General features: G+C 57.2%; 1 long non-coding RNA gene across 1 annotated transcript; it reads left to right on the forward strand.

The window, feature by feature from the left end:
• Positions 1-972: 972 nt before the first annotated feature.
• LOC123393100 lies at positions 973-6,182 on the forward strand. Its single transcript, XR_006607834.1, has 2 exons — positions 973-1,358; positions 3,709-6,182. It is a non-coding gene; the product is annotated as an uncharacterized LOC123393100 (long non-coding RNA).
• The last annotated feature ends 1,847 nt before the right edge of the window (positions 6,183-8,029 follow it).

Here is an 8,029-nt window from a genome sequence, read left to right on the forward strand (position 1 = left end):
CCAAACAGCCAAGCAGAGAGAATGACTTCGGCCACCAGCCCTTGTCATCAGCTACCCTGGAATGGATGCCGAATTCTCGTCAGCTGATGAGCCACGGTGGCCGGGGTGGAGACCAGGTGTGGGCCCAGCCGCACGGGGCAGGGCCACGGGGTGGGGGATGGAAGCCCACATTGAGGCTGACCCACCTACTACCCCACCCGCGTCCGATCTTCTCCCTGCCCAGTCCTGCCTCCTGGACCCCCAACAGGCGTCGATCCCGAGAACATTCTTCGCAATAAGCCGCACCCAGCTCTCTGTCCCCAACTCCCAGGGGAACCCAACCGGGGACAAGATGCTCCGTAACTATTTGTTGGATGGACTGAACTCACCTGACTCCCTTGTGTCCTTCTTCTATCCTCTGTTGGAGGACTGCAGTGGTGGCACCTGCCCAAGGCTGAGGATCCAGGTCTCCAAGGATGCGTGTCCTTCCTGGATGAATGACTGAGCCCAGTAAACCCTCGCTACCTTCCCACCACGGGGCCGTAGTAACTCAGCCCACGAAGCTTGTCATCGGCCCAGGAGACACCTGCTCCTGGCACGGGTGACATCACCTTGCCAAAGATGGCCTCCAGAGCAGGGGGTGGGCGCCACCGTTGAACAGGACGAGTGGGTAGTGAGCAGGGCCAGGAGGCCGTCAGCGTACTTTCCCTTCAGGGGTCTCCGCGGACCACCCTGTCCAAGCATTCCCGGCCACAGCATGTAGTGGTTTAATAGAGTCATCGGTTTACGCGTGCGCGCTCGGCCCTTCTGAAGCACAAGCTTCACGAGGCTGGGACCTTGTCTACCTTGTTGGTTGTCACACGCGTAGCGCCTGGCACGGCACCTGGCCCTGCGGACACACCCTCCTTCGACCGCCCGCAGGCTGTGGAACCCCAGGGCCGTCGATGAGCCTCGGGTTCCTCATTCTGCAAAGTGAGCGTGCAGGGGGCTGTTGCGAGGATACGGGGAGGCCCAGGAACAAAGCTCTGAGCGTGGCGCCCACATAGGCACACGCACACGCAGGTGGGGCAGCCTGGAGCCCCTGCGTGAACCACGGGCAGAGCCATCTGCTCGGGGGGTGGGGCGGATGTTGGAGGTTGGAAACCGATGCTGAGTAGAGCAGGAGGCAGGGCTGTGGGGAGCGAGCAGCTGACTCCGGGCACCGCGGCTTTGTGGGCACCAGACATCCTTGGTGTGGGATTTCCTCCGCTGGAGCGCAGAAGCTGGTGCAGGGCCGAGAAGACAGGTGACTTGCAAATCCCCGCCTGGAGCTGGGCCGGATGAGCCGGGCGGAAGGACAAAGGGGCACAGCAGCTGAGGGCACTGGCAAGCCAACGCCGGTGAGGATGTCCTGTGTGGTCTGGAGGTCTGCACATGGGGAGTCAGGAGGCGCTGGTCCACATGGGAAAGTCCAGGGAGTGGAGCTGGGGGTGAGGTCAGCGGGGGGTGTGGTGGGACGGAGGCGGAGCGGACTGGCAGCTTCGGAAGCTGTGGTCAGGGAGTGGGATCCTGGAGTGCAGTTGGAGCCCGCGGGGTGATGACAAGGCCAGGAGCCCGCGGGGTGATGACAAGGCCAGGGGGTGTGGGCGGCCGGAGGGGAGCGGAGGTGAAGGTCACGGGCCAGGAGGAGGGGTGGGGAGCGTTGAACGGAGCTGGCGGCCCCCTCCTGTCTCTTCCGCTCACTTGCTTCCCTTCCTCTCTGGGGACCCGCTGCCTGGTTTCTGGGGTTCTGTCCAACCTCCCGATGACGCATGCATGGGCCCCTCTGGCCCTCACCTCTTTGCCTCAGTTCCGGTGGTTCCGCTTTGCCCTCCACCTGACGCGGGGGCAGGCTCTCACCGCCTCCCACGGCCGAGCATTTCTCAAACGGAGCTTGTTTTCTTTCTACCAAATCCTTCCCTTCCCTAACCACCCTATCATTGTCTTCCCAATCCCCCAATTTTTATGTCACTCATTTCCTCTTCTTCTTTGCCGGTTTCGCTCCTGCCGTCCTCCATGACGGAGCCTTGTGAATTATTCTGTCCATAACTGTTGCAAGCCAAGCCCGTTCTTGCAATTTGCAGAGCTAAAATCCGACCCAGAGATTTGGCAGCACAGATCTGAGAAGTGAGGGTTGAGAAATGGGCTGAGTCCGTGGTGGGGGTGGGGTGCGAGGAAGAAGTCTTGGGATGGGGTAGAAACAGCAGCCGGGCCGATGGGGGTCCTCGGTGGGGCTCGGCCAGCTCTATGGGGGGCCGCACACGTGTCCTTTCACTCAGCCTCAGTGGAAATTGTGAATATTCGTTGACGTTAGCTCTTAGCATGCCTGACACGTCATGGGTACCCGCCGTACCCTGGCTCTCCTTCTGGGAGACCTGGTCCAGCCCTAGCCCTACCCGCAGGGCACTGCATGGTGTGATAGGCTCTGGGCCAGAATCAGGTCCGGCTGCAGCCCCGACGAGCCGCGCACCCAGCTTCTGAGTCTCCGTGTCCTCCTCCGTCAGATGGGGTTACTAATATCTGCTTTGTCCCCGGCACAAGGCTGTTGGGAGAATCAAACATGGTGACGCGCATGAAGGGACCTTGTAATTGAGGGTGTTTTAGTCTCCCGCAAGCTCGCAGTGCTCGTCCTGGCTTACTAAGGTACCGGCTTCCAACGTGGGCTCCTTCAGTCTGGGTCCAAGGAGAACCCTCTCCCTTCAATGCTATTGTGTTCATATCATTCACAACCCGCTTAGCGGAGGCTGGCCCGTGTACACGGTCGCTGAGGCAGGAGCTCTGGAGTGAAGGGGCTTGCGCCCAGACCCCTGTCTCTAGCACCAGCGGCTGTGTCCTTCGACATGCAACCTTGATGTGACTCAGTTTTCATGGCTGAAGCGGGGGGGATGGAGGGTGGTGGCAGGGCCATGTCATGGGGGAACTGTGAGCATTTAGCGGGCGGGCCTGGGGGCTCTGAGAACAGAGCCCGGCACGCACAGGGAGTGCCTGGTCCTTTTAGCTGTTATTATCATCAGACCTTTCACGAGTCCACCCCACCGCCCGAAGGTCGTCCACACGTTCCCCCGAATGCACGGAGATCTCTGTCACCTGCCTTCTTGGGATAGTCACACAACTCGATGTCCCGGGCTGAGTGTCCCAGGGCTGGACCCCCGTCCCCAATGACCCTTCCCCTTCCTCAGTGTTTCCCAACTTTGTTTTCTATTCTTTTTATGCTACATAGAAACCCCACCAAGACAAGCAGAAACACCCAGAAAAAAACGTCAACTAACTGGTCATGGGTCACCTCGGCCTCCGGGGAAGGAGACCTTGGTGGGAGACATGGCACAGGGAGTGAGGCCTGGGTGGGAGAGGGGTTGGAGCAGCCCCCGAGCCCACGGGAGGCCCCAGCTAGCCCGCTGTCCCCTTAAGGCTGTTTGCTCTGTGTAGGCGTCTCTCCTTTCTGCCTCCAAGCAGCAGCACACGCCTTTCCCTGCACTTGGAGCACTTGCTAGCCCAGCCCTGCCAAGGCCCCCCTTATGATGCAGGTGGACACAGGCACCCCCGCCGGAGCCCCCAAGCCAGCCCCTTGCCAGACCCAGCGTTCCTCTCTGCGGACACGCTCCTCCCAGCGGCCCCCGCTTTCACGGTTGAAATGGTTCCTGGCTTTGAACCTGTTTCCTACCTCCCGTGTCTGTGCTTAGGATGTTTCTTTCCTTTGTTTCTTTCCCTCAGTGTCATCGACCCTGAACACGCAACGTCCAGCCACACGCTTTGTTACGTGGTGCCGGGGACAGAGCGGTGGGAGATTTTGGGGGTTTGCAGTAGAGAAGGCGAGACGGAAGGAAGAAGCTGGCGTTCCTAGACAACCGTGAGAAAGAAGATGTTTGGGAGGGAGATGTGGGGGACAAACAACCTGCCTGGGGGGAGCAGGACCGGCCGCCGAGCCTCCAGGGGCACCGCAGGAGGCTGGGCAAGCGGGCCTGGCCTCGCGTTCTCCGGCACCGCAACCAGCGCAGCGGCCCTACGGAGGGCAGGGGGAGCTCATCCCGGAAGCAGGCGCAGGGAGCAACGAGGGAAGGCCATTTAGCAGAAAAGCAAAAACCTCTGTCATGGGGAATCTTGGAATGTTCGTGCCCGAAGCAGAGAAGAGGCAAGCCGGAAGTCGGTCCTGAGCCCAGGGCAGCGAGGGAGCCCGTCATTCGAGGCCACGGAGTGCCACCTAGTGCCCATCTGAGGAAATGCGCCCTGCTTAGGGGACAGGCTCAGGCCGGTGGCTTCTTCGAGCTCAGGATGCAGAGGACAAGGAGAACCTGGGCCAGGAGCTCACCTCCCCGAGCTCACCTTACCCCACGCTAGGAGGACTCTGGATCCCGGTCCTGGCTCAGACACCAGCGGGGAGGCTCCAGCCCGCAACCTCTGCGTCCGTTGGGAAGCAGCGGAGGGTCCTGGCTTCCACTCCCATGTTCTGGGTCCTTGTCCGCAGCCAGGCCCTGCTCTGTCCGTCCTGCCTGCCCCGCCCCGTGCACCCGGAGTGAGTGTGGAGGAAGGGCAGCCTCCCCGGGGCAGGGGGTCCACCTGCCAGCAGAAGACGAGCTCCGATCACGGATGCCGGGGTATCAGCACGGCGCTTTGCTGGGGTGAAGTGCTCCAAGAAAACCCTGGGTCTTGAGTCGGACTCTAGCCTGGTCTAAACAGAAGCACCTTGGGGACGGGAGCTGACCAGTTCTTCTAGAAGTTTCTCTCTGTTCCTTTGGCCTCTCTATGATTCTACCCCATTCGTCTTTGTTTGGCCGTCTGAAGCACTTCAGAATAATTCTTTTTATTCCATACCTGCAAAGAGTTTTTACCTTCCCTGTAAATACCGTCATTTGGGGGCTGAATGTGCCCAACTTCCTTCATTCTTTAGACCAGTGACTCTCAACCCAGGACGATTTTGCCCCTCAGGGGAGCCCATTTGGTTGTCACACTTGGAAGAGCGAGGCTGCTGCTGACATCTAGTGGGCAGAGACCAAGACGCAGCTCACGTCCTGCGGGGCTTGCATGGCGCCCCCATCCCTGCCGCCCCACCGCCCCCCAAACACACAAAGACCGATGCAGCCCCAAACGCATTCCTGTGGAGCTTACAGAAACTTACCTGGGAGTTCCGAGACTTCTCAGCACCCCAGTCCCTTAGGGGAACGTTTTCCATTTGTCGTGGGTATTTCTACCATCCTATGGAGTGTCCAGGTCAGCTCTGACCAGCCTGGGCACCTTGGGGGTCTACCTGGCAGACACCTCTCAGCGGAGCCAAAAGCATACATCAGTCTCCTTAGCAATCCTTTGCTCATGCAGTCGGTACGTTTCTGAACAAAGCACTTATCAACTCAACCACGCATACGATTAAAACCTAGACACATACTACCTAGAAAAGCTAGTATTATATTTACACACACACGCATAGATGTTGGGTAAAATGAACATTCCTATAGATGCATTCAGCTTTAAATAATTATTATTCTATAACTATTTTTTTTTTTTTGAACCATTCCCTCGACAAAGAAATGGTGAAGCCCGGCTGGAGCTCTGCAGGGCAGACAGAACAAAGAAAAAAAAAAAAAAAGATGCTTGTCAAGTAAAATATGAAAGGCGTGCTCCAAGCTCCCCTAATTACATCTTGGAAGGGAAGCTTTGTCCTAGTGACATTCAGGATCATTTTTCATAAGCTCAGGTTACCCTCTTGAAGATTTTTAGGAAGTTTCATGATATGGAGACATTGTTGAAAAATTGGCTGCTTGACTTCTGCTAAGCAATCAGATTTGGAGATCAAATCCATTCCTGCCCGCTTAGCTTCTAGCTCCGCCGGTTATCTCGGGCAAAATGAGTTGGTGACTTTAACTTGGACTTTTCAGGAGGCGGATGGTTTGACCCTGCTCTTCCGTGTGTGGTTTTCACAAAGGCTCTCCGAGAAGGCTTGGCTGAAGGTGCAGATTGATTCTGAGATAGTTGACATGGTCTGAAGCCATAAACATCACAGCATTTAGGGGACAACAGACGTGGTTGTCATCTTTATACACGAGAAGCGGAGGAAACAGAATCCCTTTTGCCAGACCCTCAGGTCTTTCCTTTAGAATATAAAATTCTCAAGTAAATTGTGGGTTTCTCTTGCCCTGCCCTGAATTTTAAGTGTTGGACTGCTTAAACTATCATTAAAACTTAATGAAATTAAACTCGCTTGGCTCTGCAGAATCCTGATGTATGCACACCTGTTTTTACGCTCGTGGAGACTCTGGCGGGGGCTGTTTTAGTACGGGGTCAAGACAGTAAGTAGACCTCCTGTTTCTGCACTAGGTCTTCATTCTTGGGAACAGGAGTGTCTAGCAAATAGGAATATATTATAAATCACATTTTTAGTGAGAATGACAAAGCTTAGTAACCCTCGCCTTAGGGAACCTGTCCAATTTGTCAGTTAAAATTTAGCCTTCTGATATAAAACGAGCCCATTCATGTTGTGTGAGGGCTGATTCCCCGCGGAAAGAATCTGTTTGGGAGCTGCCAACAAAGCAGAATGTTAGTATCGTGGGGCGCAGTACGTGGACCTCTGCAGAAAGCTTTGCAGCTGTTCCTCAGTTTACCATGCAGCCCCCACAACTCCCATGCCCCCCAGTCCCCCAGTCTCACAGCGGCAGGCGGACGAGCCTCTGAAACCACAGGGTCCCCATCCAGGGGAATTTCTGGATTGCAAAATGAGGACACAGATTAGAATCTGTTACTTGCACGAAGGGGATAATGCAAATATCCAGCCTAAAAACAATGACCCAAGTACAAAGCATTTCACTGAAGGCGAGGGAGAAGACAGGCACACTTGCGTCCGCTTTTGGGTCGAGACTAGACAGACCCTTCTGGGACGGGAGGAGGAGCGGGGGTTGGCCCTGAACCCTATCACTTGGTGCTCGGAGAGCATGTGGTGGACGGGGTCTGGAAGCTGTAGTGCAAGGGAACTTCATGCTTAATATCAACACGACTTTGGGGAGCAAAGAGGATGTGGTCTCTAGGCCCCCAGCTCCAGGCACTTTGCTCCCTCCATGCCCCAGACGTGTGGTCTCCACACCCAAACCCAGGGGAGCCCAGCCCCGTCGGCTCTGTGTGCCCGAGGCGGGCGGCTCCTGCCTACGCAGCCACCACCAGGGACGGCACCAGCCCCACGCCCAAGCCACCTGTCGCAGGCTCCGGCACCCGCAGGGTGGCTGAAACCACACTTTCATGGACCCCACCCTGGGGCCTTTGGAGTCAGGATCTCCATGTCCCGGTGACTCGGCTGCCGGCTCCATCAGGAACCACAGAGCAAACCCTGCGGGTTTTGTGCAGTCGGACCTCCAGCTTGGCCGTCCTCGCACTGTGGGGCTCCCCTGCGACCTCGGGGAACAGCCAGAACACAGGCTGGAATCCAACCCGAGAGAGCCCCGCAGGTGAGGTCCCTTCTGGGCCCTGACACATCCCCACGGAGCCTCCCAGACCCGCCCCCCGCCCCCTCAGTCTCCTCCACCTCCGACAGCTGAGTGCCCTTCCAATGTAGGCCTGTGCCAGAAGGTCTGAGAGTCTACAGTATTGACTGCCCCCTTGAAGGTAGGGCACCCCGAGAAGAGAAAACCCACAGAACTTCCTGCCCCGGCCCCTGGGTTTAAGGAGGCTTAGGGCGGTTTTACCCTCAGAGACCTCAAGACTTGACAATGACATCGCCCCCTTGCTTGCCTACGGAGCTCTCCGAGGACCAAGAGTATTGATGGGGAGCATGGGGTAGGGAAAAGAGAGACCCCCTCTCTCCTGCCCCTCTGTGCCCCGATGTCCAAGGACAGCCACCACCCTGCACTCTCCCACCTTCACCGCCTCACTCCCTCAGCTTCTCTTCATTCTTCAAGACCTACCTCAAAGGCCACATCCTCCAGGAAGCTTTCCCTGGTTTCGTCCTTAAAGCATGAACTACCAGAGCCTCTCTGCTCCCACCTGGGTTTCCAGGCACCTCTAGCTCACACGCGACCTTGGCTGTGGCTTTCCTGTCTCCCTTCCCACAGCGCGT

The sequence above is a fragment of the Mustela putorius genome, unplaced genomic scaffold (genome assembly GCF_011764305.1).
Source record: "Mustela putorius furo isolate JIRA1106 unplaced genomic scaffold, ASM1176430v1.1 tig00000738_pilon_pilon_pilon, whole genome shotgun sequence".
Classification (NCBI taxonomy): domain Eukaryota; kingdom Metazoa; phylum Chordata; class Mammalia; order Carnivora; family Mustelidae; genus Mustela; species Mustela putorius.